This window comes from Macrobrachium nipponense, chromosome 39, assembly GCF_015104395.2.
Source record: "Macrobrachium nipponense isolate FS-2020 chromosome 39, ASM1510439v2, whole genome shotgun sequence".
NCBI classification, from domain to species: Eukaryota; Metazoa; Arthropoda; class Malacostraca; order Decapoda; family Palaemonidae; genus Macrobrachium; species Macrobrachium nipponense.
Genome location: NC_061099.1, coordinates 57814488 through 57828602, shown reverse-complemented (window position 1 = coordinate 57828602; position 14115 = coordinate 57814488). Strand labels below are relative to the sequence as shown.

Sequence of the window (14115 nt, the reverse complement as noted above, 5' to 3'; positions counted from 1 at the left end):
TATTGTTGGTGTTATTATTATTATTATTATTATTATTATTATTTTATTATTATTATTATTATTATTGTATGCTGGAAGTAACCCCTCTTTTAAACATGTTTTATTAGAAGTAATTGCTGCTTTTTCTAATTATAATTAGAAAAATAAAACATTATTATTATTATTATTTATTATTATTATTATTATTATTATTATTATTATTATTATTATTATTATTATTTATTATTACTAAAAATAAAATAAATACCATAGCAACATGAGTCTTAAATAGAGGAATAAATAATTATTATTATTATTATTATTATTATTATTATTTATTATTATTATTATTATTATTATTATTAGAAATTAAATATTCATAGTAGCGTGAGTCTTAAAATGGAAGAAATAGATTTTTTTTTTTTTTTTTTTTTTTTTTTTTTGCTCTATCCCACAGTCCTCCAATTCGACTGGGTGGTATTTATAGTGTGGGTTCCGGGTTGCATCCTGCCTCCTTAGGAGTCCATCACTTTTCTTACTAGTGTGGCCGTTTCTAGGATCACAATCTTCGCATGAGTCCTGGAGCTACTTCAGCCTCTAGTTTTTCTAGATTCCTTTTCAGGGATCTTGGGATCGTGCCTAGTGCTCCTATGATTATGGTACGATTTCCACTGGCATATCCCATATCCTTCTTATTTTCTATTTTCAGATCTTGATACTTATCCATTTTTTCCCTCTTTTTTTCTCTTCAACTCTGGTGTCCATGGTATTGCGACATCAATGAGTGATACTTTTCTTCTTGACTTTGTCAATCAACGTCCACGTCTGGTCTGTTTGCACGTATCACCCTATCCGTTCTGATACCCATAGTCCCAGAGGATCTTTGCTGATCGTTTTCTATCACTCTTCAGGTTGGTGCTCGTACCCACTTATTACTGCAAGGTCGCTGATGTTTCTTGACACAGGTCCAGTGGAGGGCTTTTGCCACTGAATCATGCCTCCTCTTTTTTTGTACTAGTTCTGTGCAAGTGCGGGCATTCGCTTGCTATGTGGTTTAATGGTTTCATTTTTCGTATTGCACTTTCCTACCATAGGGAGAGATGTTATTTCGTCTATCGTTCTTTGAACATATCTGGTTCTTAGGGCCTGATCTTGTGCCGCTGTTATCATTCCTTCAGTTTCCTTCTTTAGCTCTCCCTCTGTAGCATTGCCAATTGTCATCGCTGGCTAGTTTCTTTAAGTCTGTCTCATGTATTGTCCGTGCATTGGTTTTGTTGTGCCAGTCCTGTTTTTCTGTCTGTCATTCTCCTGTCTCTGTATATTTCTGGGTCTTCGTCTACTTTTATTAGTCCCTTCTTCCATGCATCTTTAGCCACTCGTCTTCACTGTTTTTCAGATATTGCCCCCCAGTGCTCTGTTCTCGATGTTGACGCAGTCCTCTATTCTTAGTAGTCCTCTCCCTCCTTCCTTTCGTGTTATGTATAGGTCTGTCCGTATTTGCTCTTGGGTGGTAGTGCTTTTGTGTATTGTCATGTTTCCTGGTTTCTGATCTATGCTGCGGAGTTCGCCTTCGTCCATTCGCACTATTCCTGCGCTGTATCTGATTTACTGGCACTGCCCATGTGTTTATGGCTTTTATCATATTTCGGCGTTGTGTTTTGACTTGAGTATCGCCTTGAGTCTCTGCAATATTCTTTCCTGATCGTATCCTTCCAATCTCTTGGTGTTTTATATCCCCTCCTTCCATTATTCCCAGGTATTTTGTATCCAGTCTCATCTATGTGTTTGATGTTTGCTCCCATCTGGTAGCTTTATCCCTTCAGTTTCTCGTTACTTTGTTGCCTTTTTGTATGTTGACTAAGGCGCATTTTTCTATTCCAAACTCCATCCTGATGTCCCCAGATACAGTCCTTACAGTCTGGATTAGGGGTATCTATTCCTTGATGCTCTTACCATACAGCTTGATGGTCGTCCATGAACTCAGATGGTTGATTCTATTGCCTCTTTTCTTGAGTTGGGTACCCGGCATCCATCTTCTGTAGTACTTTTGTCATGAGAATCATGGCTCTACGAAGAGTAGTGGGACAGTGAGTCGCCCTGGAAGATCCCTCTCCTGATATTAACTCTGCTAGTCTTATTCCAGAGCTTGTAAGTATTGTATTCCAGTTGCGCATTTGTGATTTTTGGAGGAAGATGGTGTTTTCCTCTGCCCCATATATTTTTCAGGCATTCTATTAGCCATGTTGTGTATCATGTCGAAAGGCTTTCTTATAGTCTATCCATGCCATGCTTAGGTGGTTTTCCTTCTCCTACTATTCTTCTTACCATTTTGTCTATCAGGCCCAGCTGGTCTTTTGTGCCCCTACACTTCCTTCTGCAGCCTTTTCAGTTGGTGGGGGATGGTGTTTGTCTCCTCTAGGTAGTTTGTATAGCCTTTCACTGATATACTTGTTAGTAACTTCCACATTATTGTAGGCAGATGATAAGCCTGTAAGTTACTGCTATATTTCCCTTACTCTTGTCTTTTTGTAATATAGATGTTCTTCCTGTGGTCATCCATTTGGGTGCATGGTGATTTGAGATACAATGCTGGAGTTGTTCTGCTATTCTTGGGGGTGTATGGCTTGAGTTTTTGTTTTTGAGCCCGTATCCATGGACTTCATCGGGACCTGGGGGCTTTCCCAGTTTGGCATTTTCTTTAGCTGGTGTCTGACCTGTGTCTGTCATGATCTCTGTGAATCTTTGTTTTATTCTCCCTGTTTCTTTTCTTACCTTTACTTCCTGGAGCCATGCTGCATGTTTGTTGTGTGATACCGGATTGCTTCATATGTTTTCCCAGAGTCTCTTACTTGGGTTCGGCTTCAGGAATTTCTTGGTGGTTGTCTTCCCCTCTTATTGGCTGTATAGTTTCTTTTTCTGGTTGGTTTCGAATAGTTTGTTCTGTTGGTATCCTTATTCCTGTCATTGTCCATTGGGATCTTATGTGCTTTGGCCTTAAGCCTCTGTTTTAACATCTTCTATTGTTGTTGTTTAGTCCCTTCTCGTGTACTTTGTATTTTTTCGTTGAGTTCCTCCCTTGTTTTCTTTTTGCTTTTTAGCCCTTTTTTCTGCATCTCCTTCAATATTACTCAGTCAGATCTCATCACCATGATTTGCTTTTCCAAGCGCCTTTTCTAGGAGGTTGCTGTTTATGGTTTCAGTTGGGTTGGTTTGTGCTGGTTGTGTGTGTTCGAATCCCCATCAGTTCTGCTATTATTATTATTATTATTATTATTATTATTATTATTATTATTATTATTATTTTATTATTATTATTATTATTATTATTATTATTATTATTAAAAATAAAATACTCATAGTAGCGAGAATCTTAAAATGGAGAAATAGATATTATTATTTATTTATTATCATTATATTATTATTATTATATTATTATTATATTATGTATTATTATTATTATTATTATTATTATTGAAATAAAAAAACTCATAGTAGCATGAGTCTTAAAATGGAGGAATAAATAATAATATTTTTTTTTTATTTTTTTTTTTTTTTTGTTCTATCACAGTCCTCCAATTCGACTGGGGTGGTATTTATAGTGGGGTTCCGGTTTGCATCCTGCCTCCTTAGGAGTCCATCACTTTTCTTACTATGTGTGCCGTTTCTAGGATCACACTCTTTCTGCAATGAGTCCTGAGCTACTTCAGCCTCTAGTTTTTCTAGATTCCTTTTTCAGGGATCTGGGATCGTGCTAGTGCTCCTATGATTTATGGGTACGATTTCCACTGGCATATCCCATATCCTTCTTATTTTCTATTTTCAGATCTTGATACTTATCCATTTTTCCCCTCTCTTTCTCTTCAACTCTGGTGTCCCATGGTATTGCGACATCAATGAGTGATACTTCTTCTTGACTTTGTCAATCAACGTCACGTCTGGTCTGTTTGCACGTATCACCCTATCCGTTCTGATACCATAGTCCAGAGGATTTTCTTTGCCTGATCGTTTTTCTATCACTCCTTCAGGTTGGTGCTCGTACCATTTATTACTAGCAAGATAGCTGATGTTTCTTGCACAGGCTCCAGTGGGCTTTTGCCACTGAATCATGCCTCTTTTTTGTACTGGTTCTGTGCAAGTGCCGGCATTCACTTGCTATGTGGTTTTTATGGTTTTCATTTTTCGTATTGCACTTTCCTACATAGGGAGAGATGTTATTTCCGTCTATCGTACTTTGAAAACATATCTGGTTCTTAGGGCCTGATCTTGTGCCGGCTGTTATCATTCCTTCAGTTTCCTTCTTTAGCTCTCCCCTCTGTAGCCATTGCCAATTGTCATCGCTGGCTAGTTCTTTAGTCTGTCTCATGTATTGTCCGTGCATTGGTTTTGTTGTGCCAGTCCTCTGTTCTTTCTTGTCTTTCTCCTGTCTTCTGTATATTTTTGTGTCTTCGTCTACTTTTATTAGTCCTTCTTCCATGCACTCTTTAGCCACTCGTCTTCACTGGTTTTCAGATATTGCCCCCAAGTGTCTGTTTTCGATGTTGACGCAGTCCTCTATACTTAGTAGTCCTCTCCCTCCTTCCTTTTCGTGTTAGTATAGTCTGTCCTATTTGCTCTTGGGTGTAGTGCTTTGTGTATTTGTCATTTGTTTCTGGTTTTTCTGATCTAATGCTGAGGAGTTCTGCCTTCGTCCATCCACCCTATTCCTGCGCTGTATCTGATTACTGGCACTGCCCATGTTTTATGGCTTTTATTCATATTCCGCGTTGAGTTTTGACTTGAGTACCGCCTTGAGTCTCTGCATATATTCTTTCCTGATCGTTGTCCTTCATCTCTTTGGTGCTTTATATCTCCTCCTCCATTATTCCCAGGTATTTGTGATCCTGTCTCATCTATTTTTTTTGTGTTTTGATGTTGCTCCCATCTGGTAGCTTTATCCCCTTCAGTTCTCGTTACTTTGCCTTTTTGTATGTTGACTAAGGCCGCATTTTTCTATTCCAAAACTACATCCTGATGTCCCCAAGATACAGTCCTTATAGTCGGGATTGGGAGGGTATCTATTTCCTTGATGCTCTTACCCATACAGCTGATGTCGTCCATGAACATCAGATGGTTTGATTTTGTTGCTCTTTTCTTGAGTTGGTACCTCGGCATCCATCTTCTGTATTACTTTTGTCATGGGAAATCATGGCTACTACGAAGAGTAGTGGGGACAGTGAGTCGCCCTGGAAGATCCCTCTCCTGATATTAAACCTCTGCTAGTCTTATTCAGAGCTTGTAAGTATTGTATTCCAATTGCGCTTTGTACTTTTGAGGAAGCTGATGGTAATTTTCCTCCTGCCCCATATATTTTCAGGCATTCTATTAGCCATGTGTGTGGTATCATTGTCGAAGCTTTCTTATAGTCTATCCATGCCATGCTTAGGTTGGTTTTCCCTTCTCCTTACTGTTCTTCATTACCATTTTGTCTATCAGGAGCTGGTCTTTTTGTGCCCCTACACTTCCTTCTGCAGGCTTTGTTTGGTGGGGGATGGTGTTTGTCTCTCTAGGTAGTTGTATAGCCTTTCACTGATGATACCTTTGGTTAGTAACTTCCACATTATTGGTAGGCAGGTGATAGGCCTGTAGTTACTGGCTATATTTCCCTTACTCTTGTCTTTTTGTACTAAGGATGTTCTTCCTGTGGGTCATCTCCATTTTGGGTGCTTGGGGTGTTATTTGAGATACAATGCTGGAGTTGTTCTGCTTTCGTGGGTGTAGGCCTTGGTTTGTTTTTGAGCCAGTATCCTGGACTTCATCGGGACCTGGGGCTTTTCCAGTTTGGCATTTTCTTTTAGTTGGTGTCTGACTGTGTCTGTCGTGATGTCTGTGGAATCTTTTGTTTTATTCTCCCTGTTTCTTTTCTTCCTTGACTTCCTGGAGCCATGTTGCATGTTTGTTATCATTGATTATTATTATTATTAATTTTATTATTATTATCGATGGAGTATAACTGTTCATTGATACTTATGGAAGAAGCTCGAGTGTTTAAATTGCTAGAAAAAAGTGAGAGAGAGAGAGAGAGAGAGAGAGAGAGAGAGAGAGAGAGAGAGAGAGAGAGAGAGAGAGAAAATAGAAAAATAATGTAACAGTTAAAACAAATGAAGATGTTACCATAAAACAAAATTATGAATAAACTAATGAACTAAATCAGTTATAAAAACAGTTTTATAGTTAAACCAAAAATATGCTACTTTTAGCTATTAGTGAAAGTATACATAACATACCTTTATGTATATATTGTGAATGATTGACAACAATATCTTTGCTATTGTTATCATTGGCACTTGTTGCCCATACCACCATGGACAAACGACTTTGCCAAAGTCTTACATTACCTTTACTGAAATCCCTTTTGCCCTTCCTCTTTTTCTGCAACTTTTTTCCAAAAAAAAAAATGGAAGGAGGGCAGATATCTAATGGAGTAACGAGCCAGTCCTTAACATCATCAAAAAGATTTTTAGTTTAGTCCTTTTTTCAAATTTCAAACCTTGCTTCTCTAATTATTGTTGTTGCTTAATTTATTGCTCTTATTCCTCTAGAAGTCATGATTTAAACGCATAATCTTATAATACCAAAGTTTAAGGAACGTCTGGTTACACCTCAAGACTCCTACTGTCTAGACACTTACCTCTCTTTGTTCCCCTATTTCCTGCTGGCCTAAGAAGCTTAGTGTCCTAGATGTTTAATTCTAATCTCTCCTTTCTCTCTCTTTCTCTCTTTCTCTCTCCAAGCTCCCCTACGCTGATCTACACTCTTCCCTGTCGCTAATTCTTGGACTATCTATCAAAACCACTGATGCTGCTGTAACCATCTGGCGGTTCTGAAGTTTTCTAAAAAAAAAGCAGTAAGTGAAGTTTCCTCTTTCGATTTTTGTTATATGTTTAATCCATCACCAAATCGCGTGTTTTTATAGCTTCGTTAAGTGATGTTTCTCTTCCGATTTTTTAGTTTATTTTGTTTGTTAATCCATCACCAAACCCAAATAACGTGTTTTTTATAGCTTCGATAGTGATGTTTCTCTTTGCGATTTTTAGTTTAGTTTTAATCCATCACCAAAATCGCGTGTTTTTATAGCTTTCGATAGTGATGTTTCTATTTCGATTTTTATTTGATGTTTAATCCTTTATCACCAAATCGCGTATTTTTATAGCTTCGTTTAAGTGATGTTCTCTTTCGATTTTTAGTTGATGTTTAATCCATCACCAAATCGCGTGTTTTTATAGCTTCGTTAAGTGATGTTTCTCTTTCGATTTTTAGTTTATGTTTAATCCATCACCAAATCGCGTGTTTTTATAGCTTCGTTAAGTGATGTTTCTCTTTCGATTTTTAGTTGATGTTTAATCCATCACCAAATCGCGTGTTTTTATAGCTTCAGTAAAAGTTGTTTCTCTTTCGATTTTTAGTTGATGTTTAATCCATCACCAAATCGCGTGTTTTTATAGCTTCGTTAAGTGATGTTTCTCTTTCGATTTTTAGTTGATGTTTAATCCATCACCAAATCGCGTGTTTTTATAGCTTCGTTAAGTGATGTTTCTCTTCCGATTTTTAGTTGATGTTTAATCCATCACCAAATCGCGTATTTTTATAGCTTCGTTAAGTGATGTTTCTCTTTCGATTTTTAGTTGATGTTTAATCCATCACCAAATCGCGTATTTTTTATATAGCTTCGGTAAGTGGGATCTCTCTTTTCGATTTCCTAGTTGATTTTTAAAATCCATCACCAAATCGCGTGTTTTTATAGCTTCGATAGTGATGTTTCTCTTTCGATTTTTAGTTGATGTTTAATCCATCACCAAATCGCGTGTTTTTATAGCTTCGATAGTGATGTTTCTCTTTCGATTTTTAGTTGATGTTTAATCCATCACCAAATCGCGTGTTTTTATAGCTTCGATAGTGATGTTTCTCTTTCGATTTTTTTGGTTGATGTTTAATCCCATCACCAATCGCGTTTTTTGTTTTTATAGCTTCGATAGTGATGTTTCTCTTCGATTTTTAGTTGATGTTTAATCCATCACCAAATCGCCTGTTTTTATAGGCTTCGATAGTGATGTTTCTCTCTTTTTTTCGATTTTTTGGTTGATGTTTAATCCATCACCAAAATCGCGTGTTTTTATAGCTTCGATAGTGATGTTTCTCTTTCGATTTCTAGTTTGATGTTTGTCCAATCATCGGTGTTTTTTATAGCCGAATAGTGATTTTCGTTTTTTTAGTTGAGTTTTAATCATCATCGTGTTTTTATAGCTTCGAGTAGTGATGTTTTTCTCTCGATTTTTAGTTGATGTTTATAATCCATCACCAATCGCGTGTTTTTATAGCTTCAGTAAGTGATGTTTTTTTTCTTTTCGATTTTTAGTTGATGTTTAATCCATCAACCAAATCGCGTGTTTTTATAGCTTTCGCTAGTGATGTTGTATCTTTCGAGTTTTAGTTGAGGTTGGTCATCCATCACCAACTCGCGTGTTTTGTAATAGGCTGCGTTAAGTGATGTTTCTTCTTTCGATTTTAGTTTATGTTGTTAATTTCCATCACAATCGCGTTTTATAGATTCGATAGTGATGTTTCTCTTTCGATTTTTAGTTGATGTTTAATCCACCACCAAACCGCGTGTTTTAACAGCTTCAGTAAAAAGTTGTTTCTCTTTCGATTTTTAGTGTGTTTAATTCCATCCACCAACCGCGTTTCTATATCTTTCGTTAAGTGATGGTTCTCTTTGGAGTTTTAGTTGATGTTTAATCCATCACCAAATCGCGTGTTTTTATAGCTTCAGTAAGTGATGACTCTCTTGTTTTTATTTTGATTTCATCCTTAGACTGTTTCTAAGTCGTGCATTTTGATGAGGCTTAATTGCTCGTTTTAGGTCCACATCTGCCGCCTGTTGAGAAATAAGTCCTACGCTAATTCCACGTCGCTCGCTTAAGTGGTTTCTGTCAGGAAATTCCCACGGGTTCGAACGCCAACGTCACATTCGGCGCTGGGAATGAAACTCTCCATTTAGCTGGAAGGTTTCCAGGCGTTCTGGAGCGGGGGCTGTCGCCGCTTTCCAGAATTAGTGTCTCCCGTCTTAAACAAGACCCTTTTTTTTGTGGGGGGGGGGCGGGGGGGGTGTGAGCGGCGGGGGCGGGGGTTCCTTAGTGAAGTGGACGTTGGAACAGCGTATACCGCCATTCGTCAAATCTTGCGTCCAACAAGCTGTTTTCCACAATGCATAAATTACTTTCATGAAACAGATTGCAATTTTTTTTTCTTACATATTTTCTCGCAGTAGAATGACATAGTCTTCGAATGATATGCCACTTTATTCAACTCTTATTTAACGTCTATAGCTGATGTGATGTATACTCAGTTTCTATGTGACAATGGCGTCACTCTCAATTACAAAAAAACAGTTTGGCTTAAAATTTGTACGTTTACTTTAAGTTAATACTTGTTTCATTGCAATTATTCGCGACGGGTAGGACAGTGCTCGCTCACCTTGTGAAAATAACTACCACAATATACGTCCTTATATATTCTTACTTTACGTCTCTCTCTTTATCATGGGAAATTACTCCACAGCAAAAGAAACTAAATCCTCAACTACTGCCTTTATAAAAACAAAACAAAAACAAAGTACTGCTTCTCTGAAATTTCTCGTGGTGCTTCCTTTAAATTATTTCTTCAGTCTTTCAAACTTCGAAGAAAGTAGTTCGCTACTGTTGAAGTTTGAGAGTTTTTTCTGTTCTAGTAAAAAAAATCTCTCTCTCTCTCTCTCTCTCTCTCTCTCTCTCTCTCTCTCTCTCTCTCAGACGTTCTTATTTAGCCTAGCATTCACGTTATGCGTTTGCACCATGTCGTAAAGTATACATTACTTTTAAGTTCTCGTTACTTCTCCAGATATCCTAACTCTGACTCTCCCTCGCTATTTCATACTTTTAATTTTGCTTCAATGAGGACTTTATCATACGTCCAGCCCAGCAACAATAACCCACCCCGCTTAAATCGTCCACAGATGGCTTGTTCCACGCCCTAGGAAATCCTGGACACGGCTGGATCGCACCACTTTCCAGCGATGCGAGAGCTGTCCATCAGATCTGGCCGGGCGTTCGTCATCGTGTTCGCGGTCAACAACGAACAGAGCTTCTACGAAGCCCAGACTCTTTGGAATCTCATCACTAAGATTAAAGGTGAGTGGTGTCATGACTGCCCCACAGAGGTCTTACGTCTGAACTGGCCCAGAATGATCTTCTGTGAATGTCCAAATTATTTATGTATGGATTGGCTCAGAAAGCTCTTCTATGACTGTCCAAAGTATTCATGTATGGATTGGCTCAGAAAGCTCTTCTATGACTGTTCAGTATTATGTATGGATTGGGCTCAGACTAGTTCCTCCTGACTTGTCCAAAGTATTCATGTATGAATTGGCTCAGAAAATCCTTCTATGACTGTCCAGAGTACTTGTGTATGAAATAGCCCAAAAAGCTCTTCTACTACGACTGTCTAGAGAACTTATGTATGTGATGGTCCAGAAAGTGGTTCTATGACTATCCAAAGTATTCATGCATGAATTACCCCAGACGACAAGGGGCATATAAGATCAAGAAGGCTACTAAAATATCTAAGATATCTTTATATATATATATATATATATAATATATATATATATAGTATATACTATATTAAATGTATATATACATATATATTTCGTTTTTGCGTTTTTTCTGACCGGCTTTCCAAAACAGGGGAGTCGCTAGGTGGTTTTCTGAGGCAATAGGTCTAATGATTTTGATTAACGCATCTTCTTTCGCTATTATTTACTTATTCTTGTCCACGAATCCTTATTATCAGTGGATATTGATAGAGTTTAGCTAATACTTCAGTAGCTCATAACGGTAATTGCCCACCTTCACGACTGTCAGAGTGCGCAAATTAGTTCAATAAGGTATATTGATATGTAAATATTCGAAAATTTACTTAGTCATATAATATCAAAGAGAACTTTTACAATAAAGCTTTATAGAAGGGAGGCCAGTATCCACAATGAGAGGTAAACCTGGGTGAATCTTCATTTTCAAGAAAACATTGACTTAGGCTCAATGCAAAACAGTAGAGGGATTCTGACTGTTTAGTGAAGAAACAAAATGCTTTATGGTTCATGATTCCAGTATGGAAAGAGAGTAGCCATGACAGACGTAGGGGAAAATGTCGAAGCTGTCTAAAGAAAATTAAATTTACTGACGTGTCGGATAATGCTGAACCTATCTAAAGGAAATGAAGTTTTATATTTCTTGCGACGTTTGTACGATACAGAAATTCTCATATTTCAAGGATAAATCGGATTTAGAAATCCAGGATTACAAAGATTGATTTTCTAAGATATTAAGCGTATCGATGTTGACTATAGTAGATTTATATCACCAGTTGGGTTGTTGATAAGCCAGTCATAGACTCATAGGGCTGGGAACTCTCAGTCTCTCGAAAGAGTTCACATAGGGAGGATGTATATTCTACTTCTCCTGAGGGATACGTCTTTCAAAAGTATCCCTCGGGAGAGATGGAACATACATCCTGCCTATGTGAACTCTTTCGAGAGACTGAGAGTTCCCAGCCCTGTGATTAGCTTATCAACAGCCAATCAGGAGCGTCGTAATAAGGGACTGGCCTAGACATCACATGCACGCTTGATGTGAATCTACTATAACCAACGCCATGCAGCAAAATAACTTTAGATAATAAAGAAAGAATCAGCGCAAATATTAAAAGATGTCATATCCACCAAACCAAATGTCCAATTATCGAAATTAACGAGGCCTCTGTAGAGCATTAGCACAGACGGGACACAAAACACGCCAATAAAAAAATCGCTGGTATAGAGAACAATGGGACAATACGTCGTACCTACGTCAAAGGACTAATGATGAATGTAACGGGAGAAAAAAAAGTCAGTATCCAGAGATGAAATATAAAAAATATGATGTGTAGAGACAAAAGGAGGACTTCATACATCTGGCGCTTGGTATATGGCACAGATCGATATGCGAGGGTAAAATTAGATTCAGAGGCAAATTAAAAAAATTATGAAGACATATTCTTGAGGTTATTTATAATGAGATATTGCAGGGATCATATATACACGAAATTGACAGGAATATTATGTTCTCGGAGATCAACTTTTACAGGGCTTTCAATTAGATTTACATTATTTATTGTCTATATATTGTACTACATCTTGTACCAGATTCATTAATATTAAAATAAGTACAATCAAGATTTTAGATTATAATAAAGTGCAGTTCTCAAAATTATTAACTCATAGTATCAGTATTTCAATATAATCTAGTGATAATAACACTGGTAGTTATCTAGTTTTATTTTGAATAATTAATCAAACAGAAAGATAGCATCATACTGATACTTCAAATCAATTAACAAATAAAAGTAATGTTAACATAATATAAAGCATTGAAAGTACCAGTGGATTTTCAAATAATCAGATGGGGTTATCTGATGCCTTAAGAATTGCTTCCCCAGTGTGGAATTCGTGATAAATAATGGAAATATAGATCCTTAATACCGGCCTACATAATTCTTCAAAAGACGCGAAACTTTGACACTTAAACGTTAATAGAATTACGTATCAAAGCATTGCATAGCTGACAAATAATATGTCCATTTAGTGCTTTAATTATGGCTTATTTTAGTGTTTTATTTAAGATTATTCACAGTCAGACTCTTTGCCATGAAGAGTGGATGGTCATTTCTCAACATTCATTAAATATACTGAGTTTATAGATTGATGAAGAGGTTACATATTATTGTGATTATTTTTTGCGTCAGAAAAAGCAGGTTGAAAATGGGAATCGAACAGCCTTTCTGTAGAGATTTATTTTGAAATATACGTAACTATACGTATATCCTCAAAAGGTAGTTGATTCAGATCAAAGAAGAAGCGTAAATGCAGCCTTCGCTTCCCCCCCCCCCCCCCCACACCCCCCCCCCCCCTCCCTCACCCCCCGCCCCATTAGAGCTTCTTCGAATCAACCCTGGACGTCTCCCGGATCAGACCTTAGAACTTTTAATTACACATGCAACTGAAGTATGCTGAGATCATTTCCAGTAATGAAGACACGGTTTGCCTGCTTGATTCTCTCTCTCTCTCTCTCTCTCTCTCTCTCTCTCTCTCTGTCGGTGATATTGACGAAAGGATCTGCAACTTTGATGACTGATGCCATGTTTGAAGAGCTGTCTCAAGCCAGGTAGTTTTTTTTTTTTTTATTCCTGCTTCAGGAGATGATGTTTCGAAATTATTATGGTGTTTGTCAAAGCTGTAGCTCTTTAGGGGGACCCAGACGCCAGCAAGCATACCTTTAGGTCAGCTCCCCCCTCTCTCTCTCTCTCTCTCTCTCTCTCTCTCTCTCTCTGTGTGTGTGTGTGTGTGTGTGTGTGTGTGTGTGTGTTGCCTTACAGTGCTTGCGATGACTTACAACCCGAATCGATATCTTGCCATTCATGGAGAGAGTTAGAAAGAGAGAGAGAGAGAGAGACAGAGAGAGAGAGAGAGAGAGACAGAGAGAGAGAGAGAGAGAGAGAGAGAGAGGAATCTAACTATCTTTACCGATACTATCCCATCTAAAGTTTAGCATGGTAGCCATTGCTGCTTTGGAATTGAAACGTAAAAATGCTGACAAGAAAAGTTGGAAACACATTTGTACAATTTGAAAGCATTTTTTTTAAGAAGAAGAAGAAGAAGAAGAAGAAGAAGAAGAAGAAGCGATGGAGCAACTCGAAATGAAGCGTTTTTTTTTCTTTCTTTTTTTTTTCCAGAAGCGATGGAGCAACTCGAAACGAAGCGTTTATGAAAGAGAGAAGGTCGTCCAGTGGTTCCCCTGAAACATTTTGCACTTCATGGCTGATGAGGACCCTTGTAAAAATCCACCACGCGCCCGTAAACCGCAGCTTACCCCTTTAAAAGAGGGTATAGATGGATGCCTGCCTGCTTGGCAGGGAATGGCGCGGGGCCTCGTATTGTCGTAGATGTGGTTTATAAAGGGTGTTTACAGCGTCCATTCGTCCCCCTAGCTTTACCCACTTTTTTCTTTGTTTTTTTCAGCCTTTTAAGGT

The 14115-nt window shown here is 37.8% G+C and overlaps 1 protein-coding gene and 1 pseudogene across 5 annotated transcripts in view; one reads left to right on the top strand and one right to left on the bottom strand.

The window, feature by feature from the left end:
* LOC135210364 (CD109 antigen-like) overlaps positions 1 to 14115 on the bottom strand; it is a 1440954-nt gene that overhangs the window by 587492 nt on the left and 839347 nt on the right. The gene's annotated exons all lie outside the window — the stretch shown is intronic.
* Positions 1 to 14115, top strand: part of LOC135210363 (ras-related protein Rap-1b-like) — a 79790-nt pseudogene that overhangs the window by 56465 nt on the left and 9210 nt on the right.